At 43.5% G+C, this 18,969-nt stretch overlaps 1 long non-coding RNA gene across 1 annotated transcript in view; it reads left to right on the top strand.

Annotated features, from left to right (window-relative positions):
• LOC116592896 overlaps window positions 1-15,305 on the top strand; it is a 75,319-nt gene extending 60,014 nt beyond the window's left edge. Inside the window, exons 2-3 of the long non-coding RNA XR_004286654.1 lie at window positions 5,601-5,753; window positions 15,218-15,305. This is a non-coding gene — a long non-coding RNA (uncharacterized LOC116592896). The remainder of the gene's footprint in view (window positions 1-5,600; window positions 5,754-15,217) is intronic.
• The last annotated feature ends 3,664 nt before the right edge of the window (window positions 15,306-18,969 follow it).

Below are 18,969 nucleotides of genomic sequence, written 5' to 3'. Positions count from 1 at the left end.
CCCTGGGGCACCTGGGTGGCTCAGTGGGTTAAGCCTCTGCCTTCGCTCAGGTCCTGATCTCAGGGTGATCAAGCCATGCACTGCTCAGCAGGGAGCCTGCTTCCCACCCCACCCCCAACCCCGCCCGCCTGCCTCTCTGCCTACTTGCAATCTCTGTCTATCAATTAAATAAATAAATAATTTTAATAAAAAGATGTTTTTCCTCTCTAGCAAGGTATTAACTAACATTAACATAGTTGGGAGATTCCTGGAAGAATGACTTCATTTTTTTTTTTTTTTTGAGACTGTGAACAACTTTGACCAAAACACCTTGATTTGTTCATTAAGGGGACAGGCATCCCAAAAGGCAGGGGTTTTTGTGGGCTTGCAGGCACATACAGGGATGGCTCAGGTGCTCTGCTGGAGAGGAAAAGAGAGGCATTTACTTTCTGCTTCTGAGAGGGAGGGGCAGGGAATAGAAGTGACATGATGGGACGGAAAGAGAGGGAGGAATTGGTGAGACCGATCAAGGTGGGTTGGGGCCCTTGGGCAGTGAAGAGCGCTGCTCTGTGGTGGGTGGGAAAGGTCTTTTAGAAAGAGGGGCCTGACGCTCCCCCTGACGCTGTGGGCACTACGTTGATGTAATCCGATTCTCTCCTACACCCCCGTAGGGCAGTCTGGCCCTCTCACAGAGCTTTGAGCAAGAAGGTTTTAGAGGGAGTTGAAGAAAGAACTGGATTTTCGATCTGGGTTGATATGGTATGGAACTGAGAGCCGGGGGGAAGGGAAGCGAGAACCTGGACCCTGTGGGTATGCAAACGGCTTTGTAGAAATCTTTCAGGAGAATCTTTTTGGAGTTCTTGTCTATCATCGCCTTATCTCAGGAACTCACACTGGGGCTACTCTGATTCTAGTTTCCACATGGCAAAGTACACTAGTGCCTTGGTAATCTCCAAACACCCATACAGGATCTCTCATCCCAAGGTCCACTGCTCCAGTAAACCGCTTCTCATTCTCTCCCATTCTTTCTCACGTCTTCCATGTCTTCTTTGTTCACCCTTCCCTTCTTCGGCCTCACCTGGTCTTAGTTAGGACAATATGGCTTCTACCATCCTGTTTCCTCCCTCTGGGAGCATGATAGAGACCGGTAATGGACTGAATGATCAAAATGTCATTCCTTTTGGGATAGTGGGAGGTAAGGTGCAGAAGGGGTGGATTGCAAATTTTTAGAGTTTAGTACATTTGATACTTGTCTCACTGTCATATATACAAATATATATATATATCTTATCGGAACCTCTAATTTTTAAATTCTCTGTAAGTAGGGACTGTGTCTTTTTCATGAGCCCTATCGATCAAATCATAAAGGACTTTCAGTGAGTCACATGCCATCTATGGGAGGAGAGAGGGAGGGAAAGGGATGGGAATTTGTGGCAATTCTATTTCGTGCCAGGCACAGTGTGAGCCACTTGATGTGTAATATCTACAGTGTATTCAATGTCTGCTATGCATCCAATACTCTGTGTGAGTTCTCTTATTTAATTCTCACAGTTGAGCCATATTGCTCACTTCTAGGGATTTTGCAGAATGATGGCCATCCTCACAATCACTTTATCACCGTAGATACTGTGGGGAAGCATTACACAGATGAGTTTGGGGCTCTAAGAATTATTAACTCTGTTGAGTTTCTGCAGAGGAAGTGGCAGAAACAGAACAATTTGTCCTGGTCTTTTTGACTCCATGGCCCCTGTCTTTTCCTCTCCATAAAACAAATCCATTTCAAGTGTTTGAAGATAAGACACGTAGAGACCAGGAATGAGGGAGCCTGTGCTTATCACCAATATGCTATGGAGGAGGAGGAGAAAGGTTGGGTGGGGGATGACACAGCTCACTCCAGCTATGTTTCACAAGGGGGACACTATTGACGTTTTTGGCAGGACAAGTCTTCATGTGGGAATGTTCTGTGAATTGCAGGGCACTTTGTGTCCCTAGTTCTTGCCCACCATATGCCGGTAAGGCCCTTTCCCTTTGTGCCACCCCCAAAATAAGGGCTCCCAGACTTTTCCAAATGCCCTTAGGAGCAGGTGCTGTCCCTCTACCCTAAGAACCACTATAGACGAAGTTGCCTCCCTAAGTGAACCCCTAGGTCTCCTCTAGTTTTGCTATTCCATCAACAGTGTAAAAATTAATTGGAAAAACCAAACCAAACCAAACAACACAACAATGTAGAAACGAGTGAATGAATGAATGAAGCGAGGGTCAGGAACAACCCCAGCATCAGCTCGCTCTTGTGAGGGCAGGTTTGAACGGAGGTTTGAAGGACTCAGGATGACACCCAAATGGAAGTGTGATGTATGGCCCAGATGCGAGATGAAAGGACCCAGAAGGCAAACTTCATCTACTCCGCAGTTTACCTCTGACCAGACCCCTTCCGGGTGCTTTCAAGACTGTTCAGTGAAGGCTCTGGCTGTTCAGCGGCAGCCCAGAGCGGGAGCAAAGGCAGGGAAGGAGGTGCATCAGCCTCTCTAGAGTAAAGTGGAATAGCATCGTTCTCGGCGCTAATGCAAACCAGCTGCACGCCGGCCCCAGCCTGCGATAGAACAGGCCGAATTCTTGGACACTGAGTTATTCTTAGAAGCATGTGCACAGCCCCCTGGCAAGGCTCACTGTGAATCGGCTGTTGCCAGCCCCCTGTCAGGGTGCTGTGCCAGCAGACCCAGGAGTGACTGTTCTTGCTTATGAAAAATAACTTTGGGATTTTAATTTCAAATTGCTCACAGAGCTAGGGGCCTAGATGTGTAAGGTGGTGGTGAGGGCAGAGAGGAGAGCAGGACAAAGGGAAGGGACGAGGGACAGAAGAGCCTCAGTCATCTCCTCAGCAAATATTTATTGAGTTCCCACCCTGCGCAGATATAGGGGTTCTCATCATATCTGGACTTTCATTTGGTCTGGGTGAGCATAGATGGACAGTTAATTAGACCTTGAGGGTGGGCATGTCCACATGTTTTTAGATTCTGGGTATTGGGTGCTTTCTGGAGACCAGGCTCTTTACAAAGGAGATCTTATTTTGTCTTTACAGGAACACTGAGAAGGAGACATCACCACTCTTATTTTACAAGGAACAGAGTGTTGGAGAAGGAATCTGCCCAAGACTCCATAGCTATCAAGTGGCAAAGCCAGGATCCAAATTCAGACAAGTCAACGCCTGCTTTTCCACTTGTGTTGAACACCAACTCTCTTCTAAGGCTGAGCTAGACATTGGGGCTACAAAACCAAATAAAGAGGCTGAATTCTAGCCTTCATTTCTCTCTGTTGTACTGTCTAAGACAGAGACAGGCAAGGGCAAGGCATGATAGTAGCAGGATCTGTAAAGAAGGAGATCAGAGGTATCGGAATCTGCCGGGATGCACGAGGGACAGACTTGGGGAGGCAGGAATGGTTGAGCCTTACACAAGCACATGCATGGAAGGCAATGGAAGATAGCACCTCCAGCAGAGGACCAGCATGTGCAGTAACCCATGGTCAGCGATCATGAGATGCTTGCTTGGGGTGCAGCATGGGGTGCATGAGAGAGGATGCAAGATCAGGTCAGGTAGGTGAGCAAGATCTGCCAGTCAGGGCCTTGCAGGACAGGCCCAAGTGTTGGACCTTTGTCCTGGAGGGACTGACAACACATGAATCCATTTGTTTAGTCATTCACTCATTGATCGTCTATTTGCTGAGCACCCAATGTACACCAGGCACTCTACATTTAAAGGGTTTCAGGTGCATGCTTTGTGCCTTAGGGGGGAAAAAAAGTACCTGGATGGCAATTATTAAGGGGGCCTCCAAGTGGACCAAGTGAAAGGTGATCCACTTGACAGACATACGGGTTTCACTGAAGCTCTTGATTTCCTCTGTAGAACACATTGATGAATACATGCCCACGTCATGGAAAGTGCCCATAAATGTGGGCTGTTCTCCAGAACACCCACATATGTCTGCTGCCATCTAGAATCGTATGTTTATCGAGGACCATTTGTGTTGGGTTCCAGATCTATTTATGCCAGCCTTACCTTTTAGTCACTGAATGCAACATTAGCCACAAAAATAAACTAAGTGTGAAAAAAAGGACAACTGCTTTCTATGAAGGCTGAGTTGAAAGCTTTGAAAAGACTTAACTTAGAAGAATTGCAAAAAAAAAAAAAAACTTGCTAAAGAATTGGGTGTGGTTGAGACAATGAAAGAATTGGGGAAATCATAAAATTCTAGCAAGATTCTATACTCCGATTGCTTTACAAGGGTCTTTAAGGTCTCACTCTACTTCAAAGCAACTGACGCTGGAAATTGTAGATGATGCATTATGGGTGTGGTTTATGTAAGAAAGATGACAAGAAGCTCCAGTCAGCAGATCCCTTCTCAAAGAAAAGCCTTGGCTCCACATCAAAAGGGTGGTGAATGAATGTGCATTTATATGCTTTAAGTTAAAATTAAACAGGTTTGAAGTATTATGTATCATTTTTTAGCTTTAAGAAAAGTTTTTATTGAAGTGTAACGTACATAGAGAAAAGAGCACTGATCTAGGAGGATGGTGAGATGGAGTTTTACAAAGCAAACACCCAGCTTCACCAGCAACCAGCTCAGGAAACAGAACTTTGCCAGGACTCCCAAAATCTTTCCTCAGGTCTTATTTCAATCATTACACACTCTGGCCTCAAATGTGACCACTACCCTGACTCCTATCAGCATTCGTTATTTTGCCTATTTTATAAATCAAGCAGAATGTTTTTTGTTTTGTGTTTTCGGCTTGACTTTTTATGTTTGGGACTATGTCTGCAAAATCCCCCTATGTTGTTTAGTTTAGTTAGCAATAATTGGGTCACTCTTGTCTAGTATTCCATGAGCTACAGTGGTGCACAGTAAGCACTCAATAAATGCTAGCCAACAAGAGATGCTTTAGCAAAATATGTGGTTTTTAGCAAAGTAAGACCACATCTGTATAGTTCCCCCCCATCTAAGTTTAATGGTGCTTTGGAGGTGGCGAATAACCCAATTTATCTATCCATTTTATTATTGGAGGATATTGTTTCCAATGTCTGGCTGTTGAGAATGGCGCTGCAATACACATTTTTATACAGACCTTGTGACAAACATATGTATGCTTTTCTTTTGAGAATCCTTCTAGGAGGAAAATTGCTGGGCCCTAAGTCAAACTGGTATGCAAGTTTTGTAGATACTGGCTGAGTTTCCCAAAGTAGTTGTGTTAGTTTATGCTTTTAACCATAGAGTATGAAAGGTCCAGTATTTCCAACATCCTTGCAAATATTTGGGTTTGTCTGTGACATTGTTGCATTCCTAATTTTAGCTATTGATGGGGGAGGGGAGGTGATGTGGCATCTTACTGTTTGTTTTTAGGACCTCTTTTACTGTGGAATAATTTTAGATTTTCAAAAAAGTGGCAAAGATTGTACGCAGAGTTCCTGTGTTGACCTCATCCGGTTCACCCTATTGTTCACATCTTACATTACCATAATGTATTGGTTGAAGCTAGGAAACTGACATTGGTACATGACTATTAAGTAAACTCCAGACTTTATTTGGATTTCATCAGTTTTTCTATTATTTTCCTCTTTCTGTTCCAGGAGCCATTCCAGGGAACCGCACTGCAGTGAGTTGTCAAGCCTTCTCAACCTTCTCAGGTCTGTGACAGATTTCCACTCTTTCCTTTGTTTTTATGACCTTGATCATATTGAGAAATGCTGGCAAGGTAGCCTGCAACCTAGCCTCTAATCCGGGTCTGTCTGATGTCATTACTAGAATGGGGTTAACGGTTTTTGGAAAGAATGCCACAGAGGTGAAATGCTCTTCTCATTACAGCATAATTAAGGACTACATACCAACCACATGACATCACTGATGAGGTTAACCTTCACTTGGTTAAGATAGCGTTTGCTGGGTTTCTCATTGCAAAATCTCCATTTTTCCTTTCTCTGTTCTGTAGTTTGGAAGTGAGCCACTGTGCCTAACCACCCTCAAGGGGGTGTGGGAAGGGAGAACTTGATTTCATTTCTATCTTCCTCATGCATGCATGGGTTCATGCAATTGTTCCTATCAGTATGGACTCATGTATATTCATTTTGTACTTTGGGTTATAATCCACTACTACTTTATTTCTTTGTTGCTCAGATTTTCCCAGCATTGGCTATTGGGAAAACTTTCAGGGTGGCTTCCCTGTCCCTTTGGTTTTTTTCAGCACTGTTTTACTTTCTGGGACTATAAGGCACTCCTGGGTCATGCTATATTTGCCCCTCTCCGGCCTTAGAATTATCCATTTCTCCAAGGAGCCTTCATCCCCTCTATTGGAGAGTCATATTTAGAGGCAAGATCCCCAGTGCTTAGGTGAATCATGAATTTGCATTTCCATGAAGAGGAGCACATTTTCAAATGCTTATTGGCCTTTTTTTAAAAAATCAATAAATATTCATTCAAAATCTACTATTCTTGTTTTAAGAAAAGGTTTCAGTTTTTACTGATTGAGGATGATATTATTTTTTTAAAGATTTTATTTTATTTAAGAGAGAGAGATCGACAGAGAGAGAGAGCATGAGCGAAGAGAAGGTCAGAGGGAGAAGCAGACTCCCCGTGGAGCTGGGAGCCCGATGCGGGACTTGATCCTGGAACTCCAGGATCATGACCTGAGCAGGAGGCAGTTGCTTAACCAACTGAGTTACCCAGGTACCCCCAAATCTACTATTCTCAGGTACAGTGCTAGGTGCAGAGTAAGTTGAAGTATATGATATGGTTTTTTTTTTTAATTGTGTTATGTTAGTCACCATATGAAGTGGCTATTCAAGTAAGTCATTTTTCTGTTTTTCTCTTGGAATGTCAACATTATTTGTTAGAGATTTATAGATATTTTTTCTTTTTCTGTATAATCTAGATTTCAGTCCTCCATTGAATGTGTGTATCACAAATATCTTCTTCCACTCTGTGGCCTGTCTTTTCATTTTCTTGGGACGGTCTTTGAGAAACAGACCTTCTTGATGTTATCACAGTACAATTAGTCATCTTTTCCCTTATGGTTCTGTTTATGATCATGAGAATATTCTCTGAAGTTAGCTCCTAAAAGCTTTATTGTTTTACCTTTCCTATTGGATCTATAATACACCTGGAATTGATTTTCATGTGTAGTGTGTGTTAGGATGAGGATGCTTTCTTTCTTTCTTTTTTTTATACGGATGTACAGTGAGCAAGCCCCATTTATTAAAGAGACCATCCTTTCCTCCCCCATGCATTTTCATCTTCGTTTTTGGAATCTCTGTTTAATTCTGTGTGTTTGTCTATCCTTTCACCAGTGCCACACTACCTTAATCACTGTAGCTTTATAGTAAGGTTTAATAGCTGGTAATGTAAGTCCTCGATTTTTTTCTTATTTTTCAACATTATTTTGGCTATTCTTGGTCTTTCTCATATAAATGTTAGAACAGCAGTTTAATTCTCTCATACACGTGCACGTGGGTGCACGCGCGTTCACACACACACACACACACACACACAGTCACACATTCCTCTCTGATGGGAATATCATTGAACCTATGGATCCATTTGGGAATAACTGACACTTTCAAATTATCAAGGCTTCTTCTCCATGACAACATAGCAGATCCTTCAACTTAATTAAGTCTTGTAAAATTCCTCTCAGTAAGGCTTTCCAGTCTTTGGTGTAAAAGTCATACATATATTTTTAAATTTTATTTTCTTATTTTTTATTTTTTAAATTTTATTTATTTTTAAATTAACATATATTGTATTATTTGTTTCAAGGGTACAGCTCTGTGATTCATCAGTCTTACGCAACACCCAACACTTACCATAACACACACCTTCCCCGATGGCCATCACGCAGACACCCCATCCCCCCAAACTTCCTTCCCTCCAGCAACCCTCAGTTTGTTTCCTAGGATTAAGAGTCTGTTATGCTTTGTCTCCCTCTCTGGTTTCATCTTGTTTCATTTCTTTCCTACGTATTTTGTTTTAATTTTAAGTAGTTGGTATTTTTTGATGTTATTGTATGAAGTAGCTTTACGATTTTCTTTTTTAACCGTTTATTGATAGAGTATCCAATATTATTTTAAAATATATTGATAATTGATCTGCTTAACCCTTGCTAACTTCCCTTATTAATTTAATTATTTGTCTGAAGACTCTTTTGGCTTTTCTATGTATGCAATCATATTATTTGTCAATAAGGGCAATATTTTTTCTTTTTTTTCAATCCTTATACTTTTCATTTATTTTTTCTTCTTTCTTTCTTTCTTTCTTTCTTTCTTTCTTTCTTTCTTTCTTCCATTACTTCCAGTACAATGTTGACTAAAATGCTGGTAGTGGATACTCTTGTCTCACTCTTGATCTCAGATGGGCATTTTTTTTTAAAGATTTTATTTATTTATTTGACAGACAGAGATCACAAGTAGGCAGAGAGGCAGACAGAGAGAGAGAGAGAGAGAGAGAGGAGGAAGCAGGCTCCCTGCTGAGCAGAGAGCCTGATGCGGGACCTGATCCCAGGATCCTGGGATCATGACCTGAGCCGAAGGCAGAGGCTTTAACCCACTGAGCTACCCAGGCGCCCCTCAGATGGACAGTTTTGATACTTCATTGTTAAGTATATTTTCTGTAGCTTTTAAAATATATATATTTATCAGATTATAAAATTTCCTTCCATTCCAGGTGAAGTTTGCCAAGATTTTTAGAAATCATAAGTGGATGTTGGCTTTATACATGCCTTTTATTCATTTATTGAGATAATCCTATGATTTTTTTTCCTATATAAAATTAATTGGTAAATTACATTGATTGATGAATTTTGAACATAAAACCAACCTTGCATTACTGAAATAAACCAAACTTGGTTGTTAACACATCATCCTTTTTATATACGGTTGGACAACAACATTTGGTTTTGATTTTTCTATGTTTATGAGAGATATTGAACTGTAATTTTCAATTCTTATAATGTCCTTGCTAGGTTTGTTTTCAAGACTCTGCTGACATGATAAGATAAGCCGGGGAAAAAAGTTTTGTTTTTTAAATTTTATCTGGAAGAGATGTTTAAGATTAGTGTTATTTCTTCTTTAAATATTTAGAAGAATTCACCAGTGAAGTCATCTGGGCACAGAGACATTTTTGAGGGGAGGTTTTTAATTACAGACTTAACTTCCAAATAAGATATAGTACTATTTTAGGCAAACTCCAGGAGTCTTTGATTCCTGAAAATGTAGTTAAGCCAAAATGTACTAAAGAGATCAAGATTAAAGCCTGGGCTACCAACTCCATACAGCCTAGTAAGAACATGAACTCTGGAAATCTTCTACTCTAATTCTCTTCAAAACTGAATTTTAAATGCAAACAAAACAAAATCCTTGATTATCGAGCTTCTGTATTAGAATCTTACACAGTCAACAGAATCCTGGATTAAAATTTTCATCACATTTCTGTTCCACATCTTAAGCTTCTGTTCTGGACAAAAGCTTTGAGGAAAAAGAGGGTTGGGCTTGCTTCTCTATGCCTGTCCTCTCTCAGAGACCTTGGACTCTCAATTCTTCACTTGGTTGGAAGCCATACACTATAATCTTTTATCTTTCCAGCTCTGTGAGATTTTTGAAAACCTTCCTGGCATCACTGCCTTTAACAGTTGTCCTCTGCCTGTACACCTTGCAAATACCATGAAGGGAAAGAGAGAGGGATTGTTGGCTCACCTGTCTGTGGTTACCTGCTCTCCGGGATCTTGAATTCTCCTGTACTGGCTGCATCAGCAACTTCCAGGAGACTTTGAACAGATTTGTATTTGCATTTTAATCAGCCCTTCTAGTTTTTTCTTGGCATAAATGATCTGCTGCAAGCTACCCAATGTAGGTAGAGTTAGATGTTTGAATATATTATTATAATAATAATTATTATTAATTTCTCACTTGATTTGACTATTTAACTTCATCAGTCAACTAGGGATCTTGGTTAGTAAGAGATCTACTACTATGATAATAATATTAATATTAATTAGTGTCAATATTAACCAATATCCTGTAATAGTAATAGTAATAACTGCAGCTAACGTCCTTGGCTAAATCACTGGGTGCAAGACTATATGTTAAGTTGTTTCTATGTATTCTCTCACGTAATCTTCCTAAAAACCCAAGAGGTAGGCACTATTATCTTCATTTTTTTTGAGGAGAAATTGAACTCAAAATAATGTACTCATGGTCATAAGATGAATGAATGGTGACAATAAGTATGAGGCAATTCCACTTTCAAGCAGAGGCCACACCCTTACACTGTGTTTACTTTACAGTTGCTGTATTTGGATTAGAGGGAACCAGTCTAGAGGGGTGAAGGGGGCAGGCTCCTGCCATGTGGGAGATTGACTTCTTGCTTAGAAAAAAGGGAGATTCTAGTTCCAAAATACCCTATTTCTTTCGATCTGAAATTCAGTAGTTCACATGTTTAATGTTCTTATGAAAAGGAGTTGTGTCTTATAATCCATGTCAAAAGAAACTTGACATCTGCTCAGTCCCAGAATGAGCTATGACAGACAGTTATCACCAGCCAATCCCAGCACACAGTGTGACCTGCCTTTCTTTGTCTGATTGTCACTTCAGTTGAGTTACTTAATTTGGTAGCACCTTACCGAGTTGACTATTATTTAATGTTGTCCCCATTCACGAAACTTCTTCAAAGAAGTTATACTTGGATTAAACATCTTCAAAATAAGAACTGCTGAATTCACAGGTTTTCATCATATTTCAGGAAATGCCATTAATGCAGTTGAAATTGCCAAATGTTTTGGAATTCAGCATAGACTTCCAAAGCCGACAGTGGTTGGTGTGACTGATTCATGTGTCATGAAGAGCACCAAGCCCCCAATGTCTAGCTGTCAAAGGCTTCCAGCTGACTCTCAGGAGAAGCTCTTTAACTTCCAGGAATGTGTACTTCAATAAAGGAAAAAACAAAACAATTAATTTAACCAAATCGGAAGCGCAAACAAACTCCAGCATTCTTTGATATGCCTGGAAATTACTCTGTTAGTCAAAGATTCCCGAAAGGTCAAGATCAAAGATTTGATCTCCAGAGGAACTAGAGCCTATTGTTAAATTGCACCACCTGCCTTTCAGTAGCTAGGGAATTGGGGACACCTCTCTCTGCCTCTGTGCAAAAAACCAGTACCTTCCTAAGACAGTTGCCATGAGAATCAAACACAACATAACATCAACATCAACACTAAAAAGGCGGGGCGCCTGGGTGGCTCAGTGGGTTAAAGCCTCTGCCTTTGGCTTGGGTAATGATCCCAGGGTCCTGGGATCGAGCCCCGCATCGGGCTCTCTGCTCAGCAGGGAGCCTGCTTCCCTTCCTCTCTCTCTGCCTGTCTGCCTACTTGTGATCTCTGTCTGTCAAATAAATAAATAAAATCTTAAAAAAAAAAAAAAAAAAGGATCTTTGGCGAATGGTAAGTGCCCCATGGGTGTTAGTTATTAGGATAAGCTGCACACCATCCCTGATATGCCCCATGCTGCGCCTGACTGCTCCTGGTGATAGAAAAATATTGAGATTCAGGATTGAAAGAGGGCTTGGGGGCCAATTTTGAATGCAATCTCCCTGAAGTAAGGAGCATGAAGTACATGGATCCACATCATGGATAAAAGCACAAGGATAATTGTCAGCCGCTAAAGGTTTTATTTGTTGTTGTTGGTTTTGCTTAGACTTATTGTCAAGTTTCTTTCAGCTCTTCACCGAGCTGCTGTTAGATTGTAATTTCAGGAAGTGGAATTGACAATCTACTCTCCATCCCAGCCCTGTAGTCCGTATCTATTGTAGCTACCTCTGAGCAGGTCTCCCCTTTCTTCCTTTACCTCTTTGCAATCTTTGCTAGGCACAAACGGCAGGCACCACTAACACAAATTAAATTGTGTGGCTATCTGTGCAAAGGCATCCAATGACTCCCCACTGCTCTCAGAATGAATTCAGAACCCTTCCGATGGTTCCCTGAAACTTACCCAGTATGCCACCTTTCTGGTCTTGCGCACCTCTGCTTCTCACTTGCTGCCCCCCCTCCATCCTGCACCCTGTGTTGGTCCCTCCCAAGCACACCTTGCTTAGAACATTTGCTATCTTCTTTGCTTTGCCTGAAGGCTAATGGTCTATTTTCTCCCCACTTTGCAGAGGTCAACTGAAGCCTCACTTCCTCACAGAAGCCTTCCTGAATGCTAGGTCTAAATCAGACCTCATGTTAGAATTCTTTTATAGGACTTACCACAATTTGTTATTCTTTATTCCTTTGGGGATTATTTGCTTAATTCTTTCCCTCCAGTTGCTCCTAAATTCCAGAAGGACGTGGATTGTGCAGTTTTTAAAGTGTCAAATCCCTAGTTCCTGGCACATTCGTGTGGGCTGTGTGTGTGTGGGTGTATGTGCACTCATACATATATATATAGATGCATATATCATATACATGTCTTACTAAAATGTAATATACATAAAGTATACAAACTTATAATGTATAGGTTGATGTGAAACTAGTATTACACCGTATGTTAACTGAAATTTAAATAAAAACTTTAAAAAAAGGCTGAAGCTTCTTCAAATAGGAAATCTTCTCCAAGTTAAATTCAAATGCTTCTTGTTTTGGTTTCAACTATGAATACTTCAGAACTGGTTTGTTTGGTTCTAGCTTTATTCGATTGCAATAGAAGCCTATAATCAACAACAGAATATAACACAAAAACAAATAACAAAGTAACAAAAACGTACAGGTTGATGAATTTTTGCAAAGAAATACTTTCATGTTACCAGCCCTCAAATCAAGAAACAGAACTTTATGAAGGCCCAGAAGTTTCTCTTCTGCCCCTTCTGGTCATTCCCTAAAGGTAACTACCATTTGTTACCTTTGATGAATTTTGCTCGTTTCTGAGCTTTATATAAATGAAATTCTAAGCTTGTTGTCTTCTGCTCAACATGTCTGACATTTATCCATGAAATGCAGGTTCTAGTAACCCTTTTTCATTGCTGTATTGTGGGTCTATTGTCTGAATATACTGCAATTATTAAACCATCATTCTATTGATAGACAGTTACATTGTTTCTAGTTTTTTGGTGGGGGTGGGTTATAAGAAATAATGCTGCTAGGAATGTCCTTTTGCATGCTGTCTGAGCAGACATAGGCACTGATTTCTCATGGGTTTGTGACCTGGATTGCAATTTCAGCCACTGTAGCAATTTGGCAACTATGTATTTGACAAAACATATGTTTTCTCATATGTTCGTTATATGTCTTGTCAAATACATACTTGCCAAATTTTACAAAACTGCAAGAATTCATGGAGTGTGGCAGGGAGCCCTTGCCTCTATTTCTGATGGGGATTCTGCCAGAGTTCTGGAACTTACCTTAGGCTTCTTTTCGCTAAGTGTTCCTGGACCATGAAGATTCGCAATGACAGATGGATGGAAACTGACTGTCAGGAGCGTGGAAAGCATTTTCAGGGGGTCGGGGGATGCAGAGGTGCAGATTTCTTCCAGCGGCCTGTGGAGAAGTGCTGATCTCCCTTCTGTAGTCTTCCGGGCTGGCTCCCGTCAGCCTGCCACACCCATTCACTCCCTTCCCCCTCTTTCTTGGCCTTCAACCTTTCGATTGTTCTCACTTTCTGGAGGAAATAGATCCCAGGGATGAGATTGCAAACATCTTAGTTATTTGTCTCCTGAGACTGAAGTTTCTCCCCCAGACCCTGCTGCCATTGAGCCAGCAGGGTTGGAGGCATATAGACCCACTTGCAAGGGGCTGTCCGTTAGATCTAGTCGAGGCCAGTCGCCAGGACTGTGCTGATTTAGAGTTAGGGTTTGGGTAGGCGGCAGAAAGATTGCTCTGTTCAATCCTTTCATCTCCTTTGGTGTGACAGCGACAAACTCCATCGTGACTTATCTCCCCTTTGGCTAAGCAGCCGCCCTGCTATCACACCCAAACTTGGCCGCCAAAGTCTCACTGGCACCAGAGCAGAGGGATTGTACATGCCCCCCAAGAAGGCCACACTACTGGGTCCTGAGTGTTTGACTGTGAGGACAGCTCTGTCTTCTAGATGGGAGGCCCTGGGGTGTGCTAGCGGAGGATGGGGTGGCTGGTGGAAACTAACACAGCCCCAGTGGTAAGGTTCTGGTTGGGGCAACAGGGACGAAGACTTGGGTCTGGAGGGCAGCTGGGAGAAGCATCCACCCAGGGAGTGAACCTGAGCTGGGTGTGGATGGGGGAGGCGTGCAAAACCAGAAATCAGGATGTAGGAAATCAGTATCCGAGGTGGGTTCTTCGGGCTGGGCTGTCACCAGTGTCATTGGACTGCGGGGATATGGGCTGAGATGGAGAAAGGACATGGTAGGGGGAGGTCTGAGTGCCTTGCAGATGTGCTGATTTCGGGATGTGTATGTGCACGTATGTGTGCACGTGTGTGTGCATATGTGAGTGTGTGCATGTGTGCGTATGTGTGCATATGTGTGCACGTGTGTGTGTGTGTGTGTGTGTGTTCAGAGACTATGGCAGGTATTTGTCCATCTGGAGACGTGCAGCTGCCCGGCATCCACAGTCTAGTGAGGAGCTTGGGGCGTCGTCTGCCCGTGCCCATGAGAGCCCCCTGCTGCCTTGCTAGCAAGCCCGCTGAGCAGCGTGCGCTGGGGGTTGAGGGGGTGTCAGCCGTCACCCCCGGCTGGGGCAACCGCACATTCTTAGACGCTCTATGTCATGGAAAGAAAGGTGACGTGCTCCGTCTGCTCTGCTCTGCTCTCCCCAAACATTACCACTCCAGCAACAAAGGGGGGCCGGTGCGTGTGGTGAGAGATTTTCTCTCTCCTCTTGGAGGGCGGGGAGAGTCAGATCCTGGAGTCCACGGTGATATTAAGTTCAAGGAATTTTTCAAATCATCGTCCCGCAGAAGCAGCTGCTAACCACCCTTCTGCACCTGGTATTCAGGGAGACTTTGTCCCAGGAGAGGAACACTGCGGGAACTCATGAAACGCTCTCTCTTCCATAGCTGTTCGCTCCAAGTGATGAACACATTCAAACATCCAGCCCCGCTATGTGCTCTGTCCTCAGTAGCTGACAGCCTGGCAGGTCCCGTGGAGGTATAGCGAGGGGCTCCAGAGGCGGGGGGAGCCAGGGCTTCTAGAGTCCCACGTAGGACTTCCCTGTGCCCATGCCCTTTATGGAATGGCCATCTGTCTGTTCTCTTAGAACCCTGCTCCTGCCGTCTGAATACAGTTGGCCCTTGGCCTTGTCTTGTAGTAGAGAAGAGCTCATTTGTCCAAGTGAAAGCCCTTCCAGACCAGATGACAGCCCAGCTGATTCCAAAACACATGAGGAAGTCCGACCACAGCTGAGCACTGTCGGCTGACCATGCTCCACCAAGAGCAGTGGGACCACTCAGCTCCCCTAGAGATGCATGAGCAAAAAGAAAACTCAGTGTTTTGCGCCTCTGAGCTTTGAAGTTATTTATAATGCAGCAAATGCTAGCTGATGCTGTGTGGGGAGCACACGTCCTGCCCCCCAGAAACTCGCTGTCTAGTGACTGCCCAGCCACCTCTTTGTTCCTTACAGAGGTGTGACTTGGCCAGATGCAGGACAACACAGGGACTACTGCCAAGGTAGAACTGAGTTTGAACCCTGGTTTTGCCACCTATCCGTTGTGTGAACTCAGGCTCAGTTTCCTCATCTGTAAGTGGATTTGATGATAATATCTGTACAGGATGTTATCTTATCTATTGGCTTTCAGCTTCCAACTAATCCTTCTGTATTCTCTTCTGTATATCAGCCTGGGAGCCCAGAGAATTCCTTTTCCTATGGTCCCTTCCCACCACTGGCTTCTTGTTGGGGTCCAATTGGACCCAGGGGTGGGAAGCTAGAGGCAGGAGAAGCATGTTTATCTATCCTCAGCAGGGCTTCTAGTAGCAGCAGTGGGCTTCTGAGGCCACTAACTTTGGGCAACAGTGACTGCACTGGCACCGACCAGCTCTTCCAGCAGCACTGGTGGGATTTGACTCCAACCACAAGGTTAGCAGCAGCTTCTCTGCTCCCCTTTGCTCTTCCAGCCCCCAACACCTTTATAACCAGTTCTCTACATTCATTGGCTTTGTATTTGAAATGCTTCAAGTGGCTTCCGAAAGAGACCCACGAAAGCACCTGAAAGGGTGAAGTACTCAACCAGTGGGACCTGAGACAGGGAGGAGATTCGAATCCAAAGAGAATTGGGAACCTGTCTTATGATAGGAAATACTGGGAATGAATGAAATTGCATGGAAATAAGGCCCTGGGAGAGTTGGGCCAAGCACCAGTCCTGTTGTCTTGTGTTCAGAGCCCATCTCCTTACCTGGTTGAGGCTTGCTTCCAACTACCTGATCCCACTACTCAAGGATTGGGGCCCATGTGTGGAAAAAAAGCCCTTCTTAATAGTTGGGTATGACCTTGTTGAGCTGTTGGGGGTTTGCCACCCCTGTTGAGGTGGCAGGTAGAAATTAGGAGGTGGGCAGTTCCTGCTGGTTTAGAGAACAGCCTCAGTTTGGAGCAGGGAGGGAAAGTGTCGGGGAGGAGTGCAGAAGACTTAAATCTATTCTGATGCATCTTTCTTGTGCATTGTAGTTTCTAGTACATTCTAGTGCATTCTAGAGCATCCGAGACATCTTTGTCTTTTGTCTTTCATTTTAGCACATGGTTCTGTTGATGGAAGAGATGGATGGATGGTTAGTGTATTTCTCCACTCTGTGCCAATAGTCACAATGTTGTTGGATTTGGGCTAAAGACCTTGATTTTGGCTTTATTGTGGATTGTCTTGGTGTAGAGAGTGATGAGGTGAGGTTCGGGTTCCAGACCTCAAGCACTTTGAAATATCTATTTTCTGAATCTGCACATTATGATTGTTTGAAATTAAAAAAATTGCATACTCGAACCCAGCCCCAGAGATCTGATAAGTCAGCCATGGGATCTGGCCTCTAGCATTAAAAAAAAAAAAAAAAAAAATCCACCTAAGGGGATATTAATGTGCTGGTGGGGTCAGAACTAACTTGCTAAACCTTGACACTTATGCTCATTTTAGGACTGAATGGCTGATGCCAGTTTCCCCTCTCCCTGCCAAGCAAGATGGCACTTTCCCTGGAAGACAGACTCACCTTGCTTCACCTTCCTCCAATACTTGCAACTTCCTAAAATACCTCATCTCCAGACACTCTGCCAAAACCTCATGATGACAACTTGTCCCCAAAATGTCTTTTACTTTCCAGTTAGCAATACTAATAATAGCTAACATTACTGAGTGCTCTCTGTGTGCCAGGCATTGTTTCAATTGCTTTCTGTGTATTAATCCCACAGCAGCCCTACAGATGCCCATGTCGTAGGGTGGTTGTAGATGCAGACTCTGGGGCCCCAGGTCCTGCATGTGATTCCTGACTTTGTCCATGTACCCTCTGTGTGACCTTGGGCATGTCATTTACCCTCTCTGTGCCTCAGAACCCTGTGGATTATAAAAGCATCCACTTCTGAGGCTTGTCATAAGGAATAAAAGAATTAGCTTGTGCAGGTCTTTAGAAAATTCCTGAACACCTGATACATAGGAAGTGCAATGTAAGTGTTAGTATTTCCACTCCTATTTTGAAGATGAGTTAATGGGGGTGTTGAGAGGTTAAGGAACTTTCCCAGGGTTCTACAGCTAGTAAATAATGGAGACACTCTTTGTACAGCACATGACAGTTAAAATCTTGTCTTTATTGGTGTTCAAGCACCCTGCTGAAGTAAGTTACCATTGTTATATGGGTGAGGAACCTGAGACTCAGAGAGGGGAATTACCTTGCTCAAAGTCATCTGGCTGGCTTGTGGTAGAGCTGAATGTCTTATTTGGCATGGTTTCTTTATGCGATGGGGCTGACCCCTAAGCTTCCCCCAGAGCTGCTGCTGCGGCAGCCTAGCGTAATGGCAGAACCTCCCTCACCTCTCGCCCCTAACCTTATGGCTGGGCCCTGGCGCAAAGCCCGACTTCCTGACAATCATCTGGTCTTGTCACTCTTCCTCATCTCCGTCTCTCTTCGCCCTTCGGCACTGATGTTGAATCCTGCTCGTCTGGCAGGAGACTCTCCCTTCCTCTCTGCCTGCTCCCCTCCTGGCTCCACAGGAGAGCCCCTTCGTGTAGCTTTCATGAGCCACAGCTCCTGCAGATTCACCTACAATCTTGATCTTTTGACTCTAGGTCCAGCCCTCTCTCCCCTACACCAAGTGAGGGCCTCCAGGGGCCATTTCTGAGTGACTGGTAGGGGCTGCCTGGATGGAGTTCTAAGTTAAAAAGGGCTCTGAGGCCCTGTCTTGGCTCAGTGGCCCAGCTCCGTGGTTGAGGTACCACGTCTGCCATAGGTGCAGAAAAGAGGACTGGCAGCCTGCACAGCAGGTGTGTGTGTCATTGATGTCCTGTCTTGCTTTGGTTTATTGTGAGATATGGAACGTCTGTGCTTACTCAGACTCCTCCTCTAGGTCTAAACTTCGGTGTCACATCTTCCAGGAAGCCCTCCCTGAGTTTCTGAGTCTAGTGAAATCCCCCACATCTCTGCTCCTACAGCTGTACCTGGCTGCTTGTGTGTATTTGCCTGTAGCTCTGTGAGCAGAGGCCGTAAGTAGCTGCTTCATTGTTGTGTTCCCAGCACCTTAGAATTGTGCATGGCAAATATGAAGTGTTAAAAAATGTATGATGAATGAATGCATGCTTGCATGAATGAATAATGGAGAGGAGTTTGGCGCTGCTTTCCATGCCTCTGTCTGAGCCTTGGTTTCTCACTTAGTGAGGCTCTCTTTGTTCACTGTTGGCCTCTGCAAGGTTCCTGATTTTCTGCAGGACCAAGATGCACATTGTCGCCGAAGCAGCCCTTTTTTTATCCACACTCCATCCCCCAGTTCACCTATTTGAAGCAACAACAATGTTATAATTATATGTTCTAATTACATATAATATA

Source organism: Mustela erminea, chromosome 6, assembly GCF_009829155.1.
Source record: "Mustela erminea isolate mMusErm1 chromosome 6, mMusErm1.Pri, whole genome shotgun sequence".
Lineage (NCBI taxonomy): Eukaryota > Metazoa > Chordata > Mammalia > Carnivora > Mustelidae > Mustela > Mustela erminea.
This window is presented reverse-complemented; position numbering and strand designations above follow the sequence as displayed.